Source organism: Lissotriton vulgaris, chromosome 9, assembly GCF_964263255.1.
Source record: "Lissotriton vulgaris chromosome 9, aLisVul1.2, whole genome shotgun sequence".
Classification (NCBI taxonomy): Eukaryota; Metazoa; Chordata; class Amphibia; order Caudata; family Salamandridae; genus Lissotriton; species Lissotriton vulgaris.
In genome coordinates this window covers 473,062,465-473,082,537 of record NC_141697.1, presented here as the reverse complement: position 1 = coordinate 473,082,537, position 20,073 = coordinate 473,062,465, and the positions used below count along the sequence as shown (strand labels likewise).

The 20,073-nt window shown below is 45.5% G+C and overlaps 1 protein-coding gene across 1 annotated transcript in view; it reads left to right on the top strand.

Moving 5' to 3' along the window:
* PPP1R36 (protein phosphatase 1 regulatory subunit 36) overlaps nucleotides 1-20,073 on the top strand; it is a 478,699-nt gene that overhangs the window by 277,068 nt on the left and 181,558 nt on the right. The window lies entirely within an intron of this gene.

Genomic DNA, 20,073 nt, shown 5'->3' with positions numbered 1-20,073 from the left:
GCAACAGACAGCAAGCGGTGGCGTTACCACCTTTTCGATCAGCCACACGACAAGTGAATCAGGGTGTCCCCCAGGGGTCAGCGATCAGTCCGATCCTTTTCAATCTTTATCTTCGACCCCTGGTAGACCTGATAAAGTCATTCGGCATATCTGTCATCAATTATGCTGATGACACCCAACTGATTTTCTCATTTGAGGGCACAGAGACAGTGTCGAGGGACTCCTTTCACCGTTGTATGTCGGCAACAGCAGAATAGCTGCGAGTTAACTCGCTTCAATTTAATGGGTCAAAAACTGAGGTTCTCCATTGCTCCCTAGATCATCTCCCTCGTCCGCTACCGGACGACTTCTGGCCAACTTCTATCCCAGGCACGGTAGAGGCTGCAGAATCGGCCCGCAATTTGGGAGTTCTGTTTGAACCTAATTTGCAGCTTGACGCCTCTGTGAACAGGACCACAGCGACTTGTATGGGCTTGCTTCGTGCCCTACGCAAGATCTTGCCGTTACTCCCCCTGGAAGCTAGAGCAGAGGTAGTGCGTAGTTCTATTCTCAGTAGATTAGACTACTGCAACGCACTACTCCTGGGAGCCCCTAAAACATTGATCCTAAAGTTACAGAGGATTCAAAATATGACTGCTAAATTGGCCTTATCCCGTCCACGTTCTGCTTCTTCATCTGCAGCATTGGCTGATCTTCATTGGTTACCTGTCCAGCATAGGATTGCCTTTAAGGCCTTATGCCTTTTCTTCAGGGCTCTGCACGGACTGGGACCGATACCGCTTCAAAATCTCTTTTCTTGGTATCAAGCTGCCAGATTTTTGAGATCCTCCTCAGCGTTTCTAGTGACGGTCCCCAGGATTAATAGAGTGAGGATGGGCGGCCGTGCCTTTAGTTTCACAGCCGCCACGCAATGGAACGTCTGGCGTTGAGGAGTAGACAAGACCTTACTTCTTTTAAAAGGGACCTTAAGACTTATTTGTTTCCTAGAGCAATGTAGTGTGTTTCACCCGATGGAATGATGTGGTCTCAGCGCCAGGATACCCTTTGGGTGACAGCTGCGCTTAACAAGTAGCAATACATACATACATACATACAGCACCATTGGCGGTGTGTTGGGGACAATCCTGAGCCCCAGCGCTGCGCTATGTTACGCTTTGCTAACGCTAATCCCAGTGTCACCGAGTCTTGAGCTGCGTGATTCAGATCAGTGGGTTTCCAAATATTGAGCAAACATCTCTTCGGTTCAGGCGGGACCTGCACTCTGGTGACCTGTGATATCGTGTGTAGTACTGCTTCCCAGAAGTGAGTGATTACCAGGCAATCCCAGATCGTGTGGCAAAAGGTGCAGATGGCACCGCATTGTCTGAGGCAGAGTGGAGTGTCCGTCCTACCCAGTTTGTGTAGTAGGATGCGCGTGTAGTAAATACGATGTAGGATTTTTAGCTGTATTAATTTTAATGCCACTTCCCTTGGGGACGCCAAGGCTGCCCGCCAGTCCTCATCATCTAGGTCCCCTATATCGGTTTCCCACCACTCCTTTAGGGCTGTCAGGGAGATAGCTTTCTTACTTAGGTGGTTTGTGAGGAGTCTGTCTTCTAGCGGTGAAATCTCCGGGAGTTGTGTGGCTGGTGTAATCGCTGCCATGAGTGCATGTCTAACCTGCGCAAATCTGTAGTTTTCTGTCTGCTCCAGTTTGTAGGTGGCTTGGAGTTGGACAAATGGGATAACTTCACCTTTTTTCCAAACATCTCCCACCTTGGAAATGCCTATTAGGTCCTATTTTTGGAATCCCTTAGTGTTGCGCTGTTTTGCAAGCTCTTGGGTGTCCCATAGTGGCATTGCCTGCGTAATATTTCCCTCCCAACCCAATGCTCTCTGTGCTGCATGCCAGACTTGCAGTGTGTAGGCCGTGAGGCCTGTGTGTGTGTTGTCTTTCTACATCTATTATACAGTGCCCCCATGATCCCTTCTTTTTCGAGGAGATGCCTATCCATGCGGAAAGCTGGGTCCTCCTGTGGTGCATGTAGCCATTGGTTTATCACAATAAGTTGGGTTGCCCAGTAATACATTTGTAAATTTGGGAGAGCTATACCTTCATCGTACCAGCTTCATACTAGTTTCTTCATGGTTATACGGGCTGCTCCACCATCCCACAACAATTTGGTTACCTCCGAGCTTATCATTGTGAAATAGGAGGGGGGGTACCGGAAAGGGGGTATTCTGCAAGATATATAAGAATCTAGGCAGTGCCATCATTTTGAAAAGGACTGCTTTGCGTTGTTAGGTTATTAATATATGAACTTACTTCATTACAACTGATGGCATTGCGGGCATATGCCTTTTACTTACCAAAGACTGTCAGGAAATTGTTAGCAATGGTTTTATTGCTTAAGTAACACAGAGTAGCAATGACGTGGATGAAAGCTCCAGTACCCCTGGTGGTAGATTGGCCAAGATACATGGCAACATGCAATGAGCTAGCTGAAACGTATTCTTCACTCTGTTTCGGCGTGGGCTAAGGCTATATAGGAACAACTGAGTTCCACTGATGCTTATTGTCAGAACCTCATTCAGAGGACCACAGGGAAGCATGAGCTTCTGAGCCCAACCGTAGGGGTTGAGGCCTTTTAACCTTGATGTCCTGGAGCTTGACCTTCTACTGGCCCGGAGTAATTGGGCTAAGTACGCCTTCAGCACTTAACTCTCAGTAGTAGGACGTTTTGAGCAGTCCAAGGCTTCTTGGGGGGTGGGGGGATAGACATGAGAGTGAACACAGGCTCACAACTCAAAATACGTTTACCAGCTGCATTAAATGATTGTCCAGTCAAATACTTATTTTTATAAAACTAACACAATGTAAAAACGGCATTCACAAACAATATACACTGTCCCCTAAGGTCAGGGCTCCAGTAGTTTAATAGGTGTTTTCCTGAGTCCCTCTCCACTTTTACTAGTGGTTGTGATGAGTCCCCATTCACTATAGGTGACATTCAGGCTAAGCATCACTAGTTGTCTGAGTCCGACTCCAATTCTTATTAGGGCCTAAAGTGTTCCAGTGCCAAAGTGCTATATGGCAGGCAAGTTCCTCCCAGGCTGTCTGGCCTGTAAATCAGTCTTATCTGCACCTGCAGTCTCCGAGCCTGGTGCTGAAACTGCAGCGCTGTCTCCGGTGTGTTCTTCACATGCTGCCACATGCAGCCCTGGTTGGGCAGCGGTCGGGTGTCCTCGATGCTCCTCCAATGCTGGTAACTTTCCTGGATCCTCCCCACAAATGGGGAAGTGTAGGTGTCTCGTTCCTAGTGCAGGTCCCCAGTCGGGGCCTGGGCCTGCACGGTCACAACGGCGGCCTCCTCCTCTCAACAACGGTTTCAACCAGACCTCACCCGTTGCCTTTTCCCGGTGGCCCCCCACTGTCTTACAAGGTCACTATGCCCACTCTGTACAGCAACTACAGTCCGATCAGCACAGCAGTAATCTTCACGTTGACCCCACCTAGCATACAGGGTTACTGACTTCAAACCTGACCACAGGCATCAAATGCAGCAACATTCACTGTTCACTTCCTAGTGGCCCTCCTCTGGCATATGGGAGTTCCCGACTTTGCCCTGCACCCGGGCAGTGACCCAATCGGTGCAGCAACCATCTCATCACACTCGCTGCAGGGATTCAGTTGCCAGTATCCACCACTGGGCCTTGCTCACTCCAACGCTCTCCTCTTCCTCACAGGGAACACTGGTTTTGGCAAGCTGGTAGGCACTGGTGCTCCAGGCTTTAGTGGCAGGTGATTCTAGATTCCCTGGTGGATGTCCTCTCACCCAGCTGGGAGACTGGAAGGCCCAGACAGGAATGTTGCAGAGTTCTCCTCCTCGCAGAGTACAACTGGCTGCTTCACTGTTAGTAATTTTGCAGGCCTCAAGCTCCCCTTATTATAGTCTGTTTTCAGACACCAAATGTAATTTATCGTCTGAGAGTTTGAAGTTTATGTTGGGGGGTCTGCTTCTTTTCGAAGTGCCCTCTCCCCTGCCCTGTCCTTCCTCCAGAGAGCAGTCTATCACAGCAGGAGCGAGTCCAAATCTGATGGGCACACAACACAGGCTATGGGAGTGATCATAGGTTCACACCTGGTTGTCAGCCACAGTGATATGTGTATCAAAAGGTTACCCCAGGACCTCAGCCCTGCCTTTTATGAATCTCTCCTCAGTCCTATCTCCTTCGTGAGATGTGTCCAGGTCCTTTGTCGGTGTCCTCTCTCTAAATCAAAGAGCACTCTTTGAAGTATATTAAAGAACCGGGCTCTCCGTTCATCCAATATTTCCTACCCAGCTCACAGGATTGCAGCAATCTACAAATCTGTCTGGTGGGCATTTCTCTACCTCCTCGTGTTCCTCCCGTTAGCCCTGGGTATCCCAAAATGGAACTCAGAATCTTCTATGTATTGCACCATTCACAGGCCTGCATGCACCTAGCACATGCCTGTAACACCAATGCACTGCACTACATCTCCCACGTATTGTACCATTTACATGCACTCATACACCCAGGACATGTAAATAACACACATGCATGGCAAGCACTACATCATTCTTGTATTGTAACATTCACAGGTACACTATGCACTATGCAGCACTACACACCAAATCAATGTAGGCCAATGGTGAGCTAAGCACACAACAGTGGAACTTTAAATAAGTGAGCCTGTAGGCTTCAATCCAGTGACATAGGTTAAAAGGCCTGTTCACTCCTACTGATTACAACACAGTATGCAGCCACCACCACGCTTATGCTGCTTAACTCCTGGCAAACGATGGTGGATTCAAACCAGATCTGTGAGTGGGGGTGAGTGTTCAAAAAGTTTCAGCGCTCCGTCCATCATCTCCTTGGGTTTCTTTTGTTTGCCCTAAGTTGGCAAGGTATGCCTGGACGTGGGTCCCTTGCTCACTTTGCCACTGGATTCAAGCTAGCCTGGCTGATATGGGGTGATACCCTGAAACCAGTCCCAGGATGCTTGTTTCTGGTCCAGAGAAGACCTGGCTTGGCAGTTCGGGCTGGACTGTTCCCTTGAGGCACAGGGTCAAGACTAATTTGCATATAGCTGGGTTTGAACTGGGGTGGCGAAGTGAGCTAAAGAACGATGACGGCTTCAACCCAGATCTGTGACTGGGGGTGAGTGTCTGAAATGTTTCAGTACTCCTGTTAACTCCTGGCAAAGGCAGAAGCCTTTCAAAACAAGGATAGCACTTTGGGCTCCCCTTCCTGTCTAAAATGACCACAATCCATGAGACAGGCATTTGTCAGGTTGCACCTGCCTGATCTGTGTTCATGCAGGACAACAAAAATCAGCATCAGGGATCTGGACATCATTACAGTTTAGTCATTCAGGACAGGGGTGCACATTAATCATCATGCAAGGAACTTTTCTGCCCCGATTCTTAGGACCTAATTACGAAACTGCCGGTCAGACGGCCAGGCCGTAGCGTCAGCTGTCGGGAGACCCCCGTCAAACCGGAGGCATCCCGACCACCATATTGTGACATGAGTGCTGCTGTGGCGTCCTGCAGTGGTGGTGCCATGGCCGGGGAATGCTAGGCTCATAGGAAGAGCCTGTAGTAGCATATCCTGCAACCATGACAGCGCCTCCAGCATGTCGTGCACTGTGTGCCATGCACCATGTCGTGCATGGCACACAGTGCACCCACAATAGTGCAGGAAGAGGGGAGCACAACATGTTCCCCGCCACACTTTGAAATGGACAGCAACAACCAGGGGTCCTGTTTGGGGCTAATACAACTGGGTTTGACCTCATGGTCACAGGTTTGAATCTTGTCAGGTCCATTCAGCCTTTTATCCTTCCACAATGGATAAAATAAGTACCATTTGGTTGGCTAACAATAATTGTTATTGCAGCATCAAGAGACCCAAGGGCGAACGTGTGATTTACAAATACACCTTATGTAATTGAAAGTGTCTATTGTCATTGCATTGCTTAATTATAATAGAAGGCTAGTACATACATGTTGATATACCTGCAATTTATATTACGATACACCATAGCATTAATATCTTATATTTGGCATACTGTGTGCTAAATTGACTATGACAATGTGGAATGACCGTCGCTTTGTGCAGACGATTCTTTACTTGTTGCAACTGGTTGTTGTTGCAGTTTTTTCTGAAACTCATTTGGAAAAATAATTATAAAAAACAATAAACATCTGACTACAAAGTCTGCACCCCAGAATACGTCAAACATCTAGAAGCATTCGGGAGACAGCTGACGTGGATTTTTAGAGTTTATTCCATCAATTTCCCAGGCATATGAAATATATTGATGTATTGATTCTCCTGTTTGTTTTTGATAAAATCAGATTTTTGCGACTCTAAGCTTAGTAAATATCCATTTTAAGATAAGACAGTGAACTCAAATGTTATGTATTTTCTAAGTCCCTCCAGAACCCCCTCCGCCATGTTGTCCACTGACTTTGAGGTAGAAGGTCCTAAAGATGGAAGTGCAAAATCAGTCCACTGCCTTTTTTTGTCTCCCTTTTCAGCATCAAGACATGGCCCAAGGGAGATAGTTCATAAAATATGGGTAGAGGATTGATGGAAACCCAATATTCATCCTTGCATTTCAAGCCCACAGGGGTTGCTTACCTGTGCCCTCTTTGGGCTGCTGCAGGTGCCTGCTCTTGTTGGTTTTTAAGGACTACCAGCCAGTCTCACAACCTTTCTAGACACTGATATTTATAAATTCATAGTAATGTGTAGGACTAGCCCAAGAACAAACTTCGCCTACTTCAGTGGTTACTTCAAGGGATAGTCTCATAAACGGAATCCATAAGCAACCAAGTTGCCACAACTGGATATGACGTGCTTAAGTGCTTCATTTACACATGCAGCCAGTTGCCAAAAACAAGGCAAACACACACAAACTAACACGCAGACATTCAGTATAGAAGAGTTCCTTGCAAGCCTGCCACCCTGAACAGGGAGCAGTGTCTCTGGCCACTACAGACACCTCTTCAGTGTTTCAATCTAAACTCAGTGTGTGCAGATCTTAAACACTGTTATCAGTTTATCTCCTCATACTCACACCATATTTGATTTTTAGTAGACTTGGCCCTCTCTACGGGGTACCCCAAACCTTTTACCTTCACCCTCCTGTTTTCTGAACTCGGTTTTGTTTTCTTTTATGACTCTGCACACTTTGCCACTGCTGATCAGTGCTAAAATGCATTAAATTTACCTGTAAGTCCCTAGAAAACTTGTACTACATGTACCCGGGTACTACAAACTAAATTCTAACAGTAGGCCTGCAGTACTGATTGTGCCACCCAGTTAAGTAGCCCTTAAACCAGTTTCAGGCCCGCTAGTGCAGCCTGTGTGTGCAGTTTTAAAATAGCATATTAACCAGGAAAAATAAACCTTTTTCCCAGCCTAACCTTTCCTTTTCAGTACATCTAGCTTACCCCTAGGGTAGGCTCTAAACAGTCCATAAGGCAGGGTGTAGTGTATTTAAAATGTTGGACATGGACTTTTAACTTTTACATGTCCTGGTAGTAAAAACTCTTACATTCATTTTTCACTCCTGTAGGGCCTGCCTCACCCATAGCATAACATTGGGTTACCTTTTTCTATTTAATATGGGATAATTTTGGGAGCAAGTCGGAAAGTTGAGTTTGGGCTCCAAAGTTCTGTAATTTAAAGCTCTTTAATGGTGAAGTTGGATTTTAAGTCACAATTCTTAAAATTGCACTTTTGTTTTTCTTGTCCTCCCATTTGTTGCCTGTAGCCTGTATCCTGGGTAATTTGACTAGGTGTAGCTGGCAGTTAGTCTCTGTGTATTACTGGCAGACATGGAGACAAAGGGGGAAGACGTATTTGCAGGATAAGCCATCTCTGATTTGATAGGGTGCGGAGCTGTCACCTACCACACTTGCAGATCAAAAAGGCTTTGCCTCAGCACACTCACAAAGGGTTTCACACTATTCTTTTGTGCCATCAGACAAGCTGGCAAAATCAAAAGGAAAAAATTATGGACGATGATTCCCTTTGAAGCCTGCCTTCCCTGTTCTTGCTCTAGACTAACTACAGGGGGGTGTGCAGCCATTTGTGTGGAGGCAATACGCAGCCTACTCAAATGGAAGTAGGGCTGGCCTCAGTTTCACCCTCCTATCCAGCCAGTGATGTCGCATCTGGGCACACCTAAGCTCTCTATTGTGTGTGGCTGTCAAGGAGAATACATAAAGCCCAACTGTCGCCTACACCCATTCTTGTGACCCAGTCTTGTGACTACATGCACTAGGTGGCTAAGGCTGGAAAATGCCAGGCCTGGGTCCAATGCTCGCTACACTACCAGTTTCAAGCTAGACTGGCTGATAAGGGGTCCTACCCCGAAACTGGTCCCAGGATGCTTGTGTCTGGTCCAAGGAGGACCTGGCTTGGCAGTTCAGGCTGGACTGTTCCCATGAGGGGCAGGGGCAAGACTGATTTGAATATGGTTGTGTCCAATTGTGATGGCTAGGTGAGCAAAAGAACAATGGAATAAATACAGATCCTTGTGACTGGGGGTGAATGTTTGCATTGTTCAGCATTCCGTCCATCATTTGTTCCTTTTGCTTTTGTCGCTCTAAGTGGCGAGGGTATGCCAAAGCCTGGCTGATGAGGGGTGATGCCCTGAAACTGGTCCCAGGATGCTTGGATCCTTATTTCTGGTCCACGGAAGACTTGGTTTTGTAGTTCGGGCTGGACAGTTCCCATGTGGTGCAGGGTCAAGACTGATTTGCATATGGCTGGGACCAAACTGGGGTGGCGTAGTGAGTAAAAGAACAATGGATTAAAAGCAGATCCTTGTGACTGGGGGTGAATGTTTGCATTGTTCAGTATTCCGTCCTTCATTTGTTCCTTTTGCTCATGGCGCCCTAAGTGGGTAGGGTATGCCCAGATGTGGCTCCATTGCTCACTGCGCAACTGGATTCAAGCTAGCCTGGTTGATGAGCAGTGATGCCCTGAAACCAGTCCCAAGATGCTTGTTTCTGGTGCAGGGAGCACCTGACTTGGCAGTTCCTGCTGGACTGTTCCGGTGCGGGTCAGGGTCAAGACTGATTTGCATATGGCTGGGTCCAAACTGGGGTGGTGTGGTGAGCAAAAGAACAATGGATTAAACCCAGTTCCATCTGACTGGGGGTGAATGTTTGAATTGTTCAGCATTCCGTCCATCATTTGTTCCTTTTGCATCAGACAATCTGGGGAAGGAAGGAAATTACAAATACATTTAGGGGTGAAAATCAGAAAATTCTACTTCAAAACTGGCACCAAGAAAAAATAGTGGATCCTCAGACCTAACTCTTCAGGACACTTCTGAACCTGTGGAAGACTCAGAAGGGTTGATGTGTTCCTCGGCTGGAAGAAGGACTACTACCTGCTACCCTGCTTCCTGAATGCCAAGGACTGGACCTGTATATTGAACCCAGGACCACCATTGGTATATTGTGGCTGGCCTCCTGATCAGAGCCTCAGGGACTGGAAAGGCTCCAACCACCTTGAACCCTGCTGTGAGTCTTACCCCCCAAGTGGTGCAATCCTGGTCTTGGACCTTTGGAAGTGGGTCCTGAAGGTGCTCTGCCAGACCGGCTGTGGTCCTAGCAGAACCGACGCAGCACAACGGATCACCTTGTGGCTCCCAATCGGCATTGCCACAGCTTGACGCATCCCCGATACAGGAGCTTGTAGCTCCTTATAACCGACGCGGTACAGCGCATACTTGATGCAGGACCTCACATTGCAGACCCACAGCATCTTGGAACCACCACTGCATGACACATCCTCGACACAGGACCTCGCGCCTGCCGCTACGTGACACATCCTTCCCTGGGTTCTTGCAACTCTCCACAACCAGGATTTAAGTTACTTTATTCAGCAATCCCTGTATCGGGCCAGCATTCCATTGCTGTCAGCCTGAATTTGGGACTCTGTTCTGGTGCTACCAGATTACCGCAGTTCGCTCTTTTTGCTTCTAAGCACAGTTTTTACCTAAACTGTTAGAATTGCATATCTCCGGTTCTACTAGTTGAATTTTTGTCCTTTTGGTGTCAAATAATTTATTACATTTTACTCTATTTTTCTAAATTGGTGTGGGATTTTTTGTGTGTTGTGTTTTCATTGTATTACTTTTTATGTGCTGCAGAAATAATTTACACATTGCCACTAAATTACTGACTACTTTTGTACCAAGCTACCAGAGGGTTATGGCCAGGTTAATTTGGAGTTTGCTTGTGTTTAACTCTGACAAGATTTGTGGTTGCTATTTCAGTAGGGTTTGACCCTCCCCCTTCCTTCAACCAGTTGCCCAATTTCTTACAACTGACACCAGGAAACACCTTCCCTTCCATTCAGTGTTGCTTCAGTTCCACAAATGCACAGCCATCTAATCTCATTTCTTTTGTAAACCCTTTTTTTGAGGTACAGCCATCTAATCTCCTGCCACTGGCTGTGTTATGTTTTTTTGTTATGTTTTCTGGTTTTTGTAGTGGACCAGCAGTTGCCATTGAGTGGAGGAAATACAAACAATTTTGAAACAACACTTTCTCTGTCAAGGGAATGCCATTAATGTTCATAAACACAGAATAGTATGTATGTAATTATGTGCTATTTGTATTGAGAAAATGTAGCCCAAAAAGTGCTGAACTGGATAAAAGGAAAGCATACAGTCAACAAGTGATAAGATAGGTAGCTGGATTCTGGGAGCAGAGTGTACTGGTACTGCATTGTGACCATATTTTTGAAAGAGTTGTGTCTTCAACTCTTTCCTAAATGAGAACAGAGTTGGCACAGTGGTGGTGTGCTGATGGCACCAGAGATGGTGAAATGGTGAACTTGTCTGCAAGATAATTTGCGGTCCTAGTGGTGATATCTTTGTAAATGATGCATCTGGTTTTGAAGATGGTGTAGGCTGGACAGGGAAGACAATGAGTTCCATCAGGATATGGGTGATGTGATCATATTCCTCCACGGAACAGCAACAACAATACTTTATTCAGCTTTTGCAAAGACCATAAAAGTCACGTTTACAAAGTAGGTACAAAAGCCCCATGTATATAAAATGTCTGCCACACATTACACTGCTTAAATAAAAATACTAAATATAAAAAATAAAAATAGATACAAAGTAAAAAGGGAAACCATAATCACATCCTGTCCAGCCAGGATACGCCCTCCTCAGCTACTAATCACAACTGGATCTGAGCCTAACAGCAGACTTTAAAAACTAAAAACATGAAATACAGAGTTCCCTGAAAGCATTAATTAAACAAATTGCCTTTTTTTAAAATAGGGATAATATAGGTCTTCCTCAGTAGCTCATAGTCAGTACAAAACATTAAAAAAAGTGGCGCATATCCTGTGGAGACCTGCCATCATATTATCACAACAGAATACACCTGGGGGTCACAGAAAAGGGTGGATCACAAAACCAATGCAACACAAAAGACACCAGTGAGTAAGCTCCGATAGTGAAATGCAGGCCAGACTAAGGCTCAAGAGCAAATGGAGAAATAGTTCCCATCAGAAGCCACACTGTACCGCCCTTTTTCTCATCATTTGGGTTCTCCTTACCCAGGAGACTGAACGGCCGGTCAGATGTTACCGTAACCGATATGTGTGAGATAAGGGGTGGTGTATAAAGTACAAAAATTAACGTGGCTACTGTAAAGGCAGTGTTGTGGTGGTAAGAGTGTTAAGTGAGGGAAAAATATAAAATTAGGTGATCGGGTGGACGAACAACATTTATTAGTGTCTCCCAATCCCTAAGGTTTAAAAAGCAAGTGTAAGTGCGGGTTTCAAATAATCACCGTACTACATGGTGGTCGACATGTTTCTGCATTGTGTTGAACATAGTTTCAAATGCATTCTTCAGGACCAAAAATATAAAAACACTGCTACTTAGATTAAGGAATTAAGAACAATATCACCTGATCTTCAGGTACATACTCAACCGAATACTGTTGCATCGCACGATATTAGATCCACACAAAAAGAGACAAACAAAATACAAAAAAGAACATGAATGTGTCATATTCCCATGAATAATATACTGTGACGAAAGGACATTCACATGTATAAAGACAAACATTGCCAATTAGCAGACTCACCCAAATTTGATGGTTGAGAGGCTTCACCCCACCTGGCCACAGCGCAGGTATGAGGAGCACCGCTCTACAAAGAATTCACAAGTTACATCTTTAGAGCAATATATCAAAAGTCTAAAATGAGTTCACAAGGTGGCGAAAAGCTCGGTGTGTCCTTCACAATCCACATTAAAAATGTGGAGCGTCCCACTAGTACTCAACTCCATCGATCCAAAAATGACAGACCAAGTCAGAGATAGCATGGTCATAGAGAACTTAAGCGTTTTAAAGACTACGCTTGTCAGCGTGTATGTTCGCTAGTCGATAAAGAATACCCCAAAAGTGTCAGCCTGACCGCCTTTAGGCCACACGCTTTCAGTATAAATGCTTAGCGTTGGGGACTTCAGGCAGCCAAAATGTAGTGCACTGATCCTGCGCTATTTCTGGCGCGATCGATATCTATCATTGTTACAGATGTTAATGTATTTATTGTAATATCCGGGTGAGAGTACCCGTCAAACTAATTACTTGTAGACAACGCGCTCGGCGTTTTTGAGAGCAGGCAGGGAGTACTTGAGCGCGATAGCTATACCAGCGTGTTTGTGCGCTGATCTTGATGGTAGCGCGATCGTTATCTAGCAGCGCTTTTTCAGTCAGGCAGCGCGCTCAGAATGGACTAGCGCTCGCTTACCTGTCCGTCGATGTCTCCTGGCAGTCAGTTGTACTGCTTGGGGGGGCACCGACGTCTCTCTAAACAGGACTAATATGCACTTCCTCGTTGTGCATAGTGTAATGGCAGTCACATGGTTCGGTCACGTGATCGCGGGCATGCTGGGAATTGTAGTCCCAACCGGAATTAGTATATAATATAGACTATCAAAGAGACAAATCTATGCACAAGTATATGTCTAGGGAATTCCAAAGAGTAATCTATAACCAAAGGGCGCTTAGAGGTAGAGCAAGAGAACTAGCGAAAACCCATGTAGTTAATTGATTTGAACTTCGTGTATTGTATTGAAAGTTCATAGGGACATCCAGGGAATGGGTTCATTGAGTCCCTCTTTGTCACTGTTAAGACGGTATACCCACTTCTGTTCTATTTTGAACAGGAACCGGCTGATGTCAGTGCAGGATAGGGGTATTTGCGGTTGTTCTAGAACAGTCCAACAGAAATCTTCCGGGCCATGTCCCTTTTCCAAAAAATGTGCGGTGAGACGGGTGGCTTGTTTTTTACACCGCACCGTGCTTTTGTGTTCCTGTAACCTTGTCCTGATTTTGCGGGTCGTCATACCGACGTATCGCAAGGAGCATGGGCAGGTTATCAAGTATATTAGATTACTGCTGTTGCAGTTGGTGAATCTCTTCTGTGTCCAAGGGCGATTGGTCCCAATATCGACCTCAGTGGATTTTCTGGTTTGGGGACAGACACTGCACGCCCCGCAAGGATGGTGTCCAGAAACTGGAGGTAAGTCCCACAACGTGCCAACTTGCCTAGGTTCTTTGTTGCGTGGGCGCGTGTGGACCAATTGATCTTTTAGATTTTGTCCTCTTTTGAAGGCAAAAATGGGTGGAGCGATGTCATCATTTCCAGTTTTCAGGATAGACCAATGCTTCTTTATGATTTTCTGTACCTGGTTTGAGCGTGTGTTAAATGTATTAACAAAGGCAATGCGATTTGTCTTATCCTTTGGTGGCTGTATTTCCAATAGGGACTCCCTATTATTGTTGGACGCCCTCTTTTTTGATTTGCGAATGATCTTTCTCGGGTAATTCTTTTCACTCAGTTGGGTTTCCAGGTTCTTAGAGTGAATTTCAAAGGCTTCTTTGCTGGAGCAGTTCCTTTGTACCCTTAGAAATTGGCCAAAGGGCAAATTGTCCCTCAGGGCTCGCGGATGACAACTGTCATACCTTAGTAGTGCATTTCTAGCCATCGGCTTCCGATAGAGTTCTGATTCAATGCCATTGATGGTTGCATGTAGCCTCAGGTCCAGAAAGGCTAAAGATGTTCTACTGTGTTCAATGGTGAACTTCAAGTAGGCATTCTTACTATTCAACCAGCCATGGAATAGTAGTAGATCTTCTTCCGTGCCTCGCCACACCACCAGGATGTCATCAATATATCGTTTCCATATATGTAATGACGAAAGATATGGATTGGTGGACGTCAGAACCTCCTGCTGTTCAAAATGGTGAACATAGAGGTTCGCCAGGCTCGGCGCGAAAACACTGCCCATGCTGGTACCGGACGTCTGCAGGTAGATGGTATCCTCAAAGCGAAAATAGTTCTCTTTCATCGCAATCTCGGCAAGTTGCATAATGAAACTCGTGGGCGTGATAGATTGATGATCACTCTGTTCCAATAAGGCACCTACTACCTCTAGGGTCTCAGTTTGTGGAATAGACGTATATAGAGACTCTACGTCAAATGATACCAGGATATCAGTACCGACGTCATATGGTATTGTTGGTAGTAGTCTAAGGACATCTTTTGTGTCCTGCAGAAAGGTGGGCATGGCCTTGACCATAGGGTTCAAAAAATGATCAACAAAAGTTGATAATGGTTCTAAAACGGAGCCAATACCAGAAATAATGGGCCTGCCAGGTGGCGGTCTCTGAGGTTTGTGCACTTTTGGAAGACAGTAAAAGTACGGAACTATAGGGTGTTTTGTGATTAGATACTGTCCTTCTTGAGGCGTTATCCAACCTTCACCGGTAGCTTCTTCTACCAGGTTGCTGATTTTAGTCAGCAATCTCTCTGTGGGATCCTCTCTCAATGGGAGATATGACTTCTGGTCACTAAGTTGCCGGATGCACTCATTCCGGTATGTCTCAGTATCTAAGATGACTGTTGCTCCACCTTTATCTGCTGGCTTAATAATGATCTTGTCGTTAGATGTTAGTGAACGTAGAGCGAGCTGTTCGTCCTTTGAAAGGTTCATGAATGGTCTAGTCTCTGTTTCATAGATGCGTTTGACGTCATTTTCCACTGCCGCTTCAAAGGTCAAGACCTTCGGAGGTAGAACCGCAGCAGGTGGGTTAAAATTGGAGGGTTTTCTCAATCCCGTATTGTTGTTTTCAGGGACAGTGCTTATTTGTTCTGGTTTAGAAAAGAAGTAGTGCAGTCTTATTCTTCGGAAAAACTTGGCCAGTTCGATCTGGGCTACAAAAGGATCCCCTTTCTGGGTAGCCACAAACCCTAAGCCTTTGTTCAAGAGCCGCTCTTCGGTAGAAGAGAGCGTGTGTGAACTGAGGTTCATCACAAGGCTTGTTGATTGCTGGTCCCTGCAGTGTCCTGTGGGACTTTCTTTCCGCTGCGGAGATCCATTCTCGATTGTTGAGGAGTTTCTGTGTTCCAGTGCACCTGTGGTGTCGTGTTTCCTTGTCTCCTCCTGCCCCTGCCTCGTCTCTGGCCAAATCCTAAAAAAGGAAACGACCCTGGACCCTGTTGCATTGGAGGGGGGCCAAAAGCACCCATTTGGGGGGGACATTGAGGTCCAAACATCCAGGGATTGGCCGGCCACCAAGGTTGGAAATTGTTAAAGTTCTGGGAGTGATTGCCATTTCTCCAGTTTCTTCTATTACCCCGGCCTCTGGGAGTTTGACCAGCAGATCCATGTTGTGAGGTATCTGAATCACTAGATGCTCCATCAGAACTAGATGTGCCATACGTGGAGCCACCCTTCTTGCCACCTCGGTTGAATGTTGGTGCTGTGTATGTGTCACTAGTGTATGGATATATGCGTTCCATGGAGAATTTGGCTAAGTCCTTCTTGAACTTTTCTAACTTACTAAAAAGAATGGATTCCTTAAATTCTTTATTGTTTTTGTCACTGTCTTCCTGTCCCTTTTTAAACATTCCGCTTTTTAGTGTAGTCTTAATCTGGCCCTCAAGAACCTGGATCTCAATTAATATCTTATCCGCTACTCTCTTTGCGGTTTTGATGATCAGGACTAGCCAGTCCCTTGTACACCTCCAGGCTATCATCGACCAGTCCTTGAGAAACTCTTTGTCATCAAGAAATAGTCGTGGTGCATTGTTGACAATAAGACCTGAAGGTGCACAGTTGCCTCGAAGGTATTGCGCCATAATGAGTCCATGTACGGATGTTCTTGAATGGGATTTTTTGAGAGCTAGAATTTTTACCCATCCATCATCATTATTTGTTGTTTGGACCGAAACTGGAATAGTGTCTAGGAGACTAGGGTTTTCGTCTAGGATGCTCTGGACCTCAGCACTCTCAAATGCTAAGCCCCAATTAGTCGCCATGTCGGAGAGGAGAAATGCAAAGTGGTAGAGGACAAAGAAAAGCCACTCAGTAGACTCAACTGGACCGGAGACCACGTGGTCAACCAGTAGTTAAAAAGGAGACCCACAGCCTTAGCTGTACAGTTCACATACACAACAAACAATGAGAGAAGGGTCTAAGGGCGAGTTTACCGACCGACCAGGTGCATGCCCCAAAATACAGTATTATCACAACAGAATACACCTGGGGGTCACAGAAAAGGGTGGATCACAAAACCAATGCAACACAAAAGACACCAGTGAGTAAGCTCCGATAGTGAAATGCAGGCCAGACTAAGGCTCAAGAGCAAATGGAGAAATAGTTCCCATCAGAAGCCACACTGTACCGCCCTTTTTCTCATCATTTGGGTTCTCCTTACCCAGGAGACTGAACGGCCGGTCAGATGTTACCGTAACCGATATGTGTGAGATAAGGGGTGGTGTATAAAGTACAAAAATTAACGTGGCTACTGTAAAGGCAGTGTTGTGGTGGTAAGAGTGTTAAGTGAGGGAAAAATATAAAATTAGGTGATCGGGTGGACGAACAACATTTATTAGTGTCTCCCAATCCCTAAGGTTTAAAAAGCAAGTGTAAGTGCGGGTTTCAAATAATCACCGTACTACATGGTGGTCGACATGTTTCTGCATTGTGTTGAACATAGTTTCAAATGCATTCTTCAGGACCAAAAATATAAAAACACTGCTACTTAGATTAAGGAATTAAGAACAATATCACCTGATCTTCAGGTACATACTCAACCGAATACTGTTGCATCGCACGATATTAGATCCACACAAAAAGAGACAAACAAAATACAAAAAAGAACATGAATGTGTCATATTCCCATGAATAATATACTGTGACGAAAGGACATTCACATGTATAAAGACAAACATTGCCAATTAGCAGACTCACCCAAATTTGATGGTTGAGAGGCTTCACCCCACCTGGCCACAGCGCAGGTATGAGGAGCACCGCTCTACAAAGAATTCACAAGTTACATCTTTAGAGCAATATATCAAAAGTCTAAAATGAGTTCACAAGGTGGCGAAAAGCTCGGTGTGTCCTTCACAATCCACATTAAAAATGTGGAGCGTCCCACTAGTACTCAACTCCATCGATCCAAAAATGACAGACCAAGTCAGAGATAGCATGGTCATAGAGAACTTAAGCGTTTTAAAGACTACGCTTGTCAGCGTGTATGTTCGCTAGTCGATAAAGAATACCCCAAAAGTGTCAGCCTGACCGCCTTTAGGCCACACGCTTTCAGTATAAATGCTTAGCGTTGGGGACTTCAGGCAGCCAAAATGTAGTGCACTGATCCTGCGCTATTTCTGGCGCGATCGATATCTATCATTGTTACAGATGTTAATGTATTTATTGTAATATCCGGGTGATAGTACCCGTCAAACTAATTACTTGTAGACAACGCGCTCGGCGTTTTTGAGAGCAGGCAGGGAGTACTTGAGCGCGATAGCTATACCAGCGTGTTTGTGCGCTGATCTTGATGGTAGCGCGATCGTTATCTAGCAGCGCTTTTTCAGTCAGGCAGCGCGCTCAGAATGGACTAGCGCTCGCTTACCTGTCCGTCGATGTCTCCTGGCAGTCAGCTGTACTGCTTGGGGGGGCACCGACGTCTCTCTAAACAGGACTAATATGCACTTCCTCGTTGTGCATAGTGTAATGGCAGTCACATGGTTCGGTCACGTGATCGCGGGCATGCTGGGAATTGTAGTCCCAACCGGAATTAGTATATAATATAGACTATCAAAGAGACAAATCTATGCACAAGTATATGTCTAGGGAATTCCAAAGAGTAATCTATAACCAAAGGGCGCTTAGAGGTAGAGCAAGAGAACTAGCGAAAACCCATGTAGTTAATTGATTTGAACTTCGTGTATTGTATTGAAAGTTCATAGGGACATCCAGGGAATGGGTTCATTGAGTCCCTCTTTGTCACTGTTAAGACGGTATACCCACTTCTGTTCTATTTTGAACAGGAACCGGCTGATGTCAGTGCAGGATAGGGGTATTTGCGGTTGTTCTAGAACAGTCCAACAGAAATCTTCCGGGCCATGTCCCTTTTCCAAAAAATGTGCGGTGAGACGGGTGGCTTGTTTTTTACACCGCACCGTGCTTTTGTGTTCCTGTAACCTTGTCCTGATTTTGCGGGTCGTCATACCGACGTATCGCAAGGAGCATGGGCAGGTTATCAAGTATATTAGATTACTGCTGTTGCAGTTGGTGAATCTTTTCTGTGTCCAAGGGCGATTGGTCCCAATATCGACCTCAGTGGATTTTCTGGTTTGGGGACAGACACTGCACGCCCCGCAAGGATGGTGTCCAGAAACTGGAGGTAAGTCCCACAACGTGCCAACTTGCCTAGGTTCTTTGTTGCGTGGGCGCGTGTGGACCAATTGATCTTTTAGATTTTGTCCTCTTTTGAAGGCAAAAATGGGTGGAGCGATGTCATCATTTCCAGTTTTCAGGATAGACCAATGCTTCTTTATGATTTTCTGTACCTGGTTTGAGCGTGTGTTAAATGTATTAACAAAGGCAATGCGATTTGTCTTATCCTTTGGTGGCTGTATTTCCAATAGGGACTCCCTATTATTGTTGGACGCCCTCTTTTTTGATTTGCAAATGATCTTTCTCGGGTAATTCTTTTCACTCAGTTGGGTTTCCAGGTTCTTAGAGTGAATTTCAAAGGCTTCTTTGCTGGAGCAGTTCCTTTGTACCCTTAGAAATTGGCCAAAGGGCAAATTGTCCCTCAGGGCTCGCGGATGACAACTGTCATACCTTAGTAGTGCATTTCTAGCCATCGGCTTCCGATAGAGTTCTGATTCAATGCCATTGATGGTTGCATGTAGCCTCAGGTCCAGAAAGGCTAAAGATGTTCTACTGTGTTCAATGGTGAACTTCAAGTAGGCATTCTTACTATTCAACCAGCCATGGAATAGTAGTAGATCTTCTTCCGTGCCTCGCCACACCACCAGGATGTCATCAATATATCGTTTCCATATATGTAATGACGAAAGATATGGATTGGTGGACGTCAGAACCTCCTGCTGTTCAAAATGGTGAACATAGAGGTTCGCCAGGCTCGGCGCGAAAACACTGCCCATGCTGGTACCGGACGTCTGCAGGTAGATGGTATCCTCAAAGCGAAAATAGTTCTCTTTCATCGCAATCTCGGCAAGTTGCATAATGAAACTCGTGGGCGTGATAGATTGATGATCACTCTGTTCCAATAAGGCACCTACTACCTCTAGGGTCTCAGTTTGTGGAATAGACGTATATAGAGACTCTACGTCAAATGATACCAGGATATCAGTACCGACGTCATATGGTATTGTTGGTAGTAGTCTAAGGACATCTTTTGTGTCCTGCAGAAAGGTGGGCATGGCCTTGACCATAGGGTTCAAAAAATGATCAACAAAAGTTGATAATGGTTCTAAAACGGAGCCAATACCAGAAATAATGGGCCTGCCAGGTGGCGGTCTCTGAGGTTTGTGCACTTTTGGAAGACAGTAAAAGTACGGAACTATAGGGTGTTTTGTGATTAGATACTGTCCTTCTTGAGGCGTTATCCAACCTTCACCGGTAGCTTCTTCTACCAGGTTGCTGATTTTAGTCAGCAATCTCTCTGTGGGATCCTCTCTCAA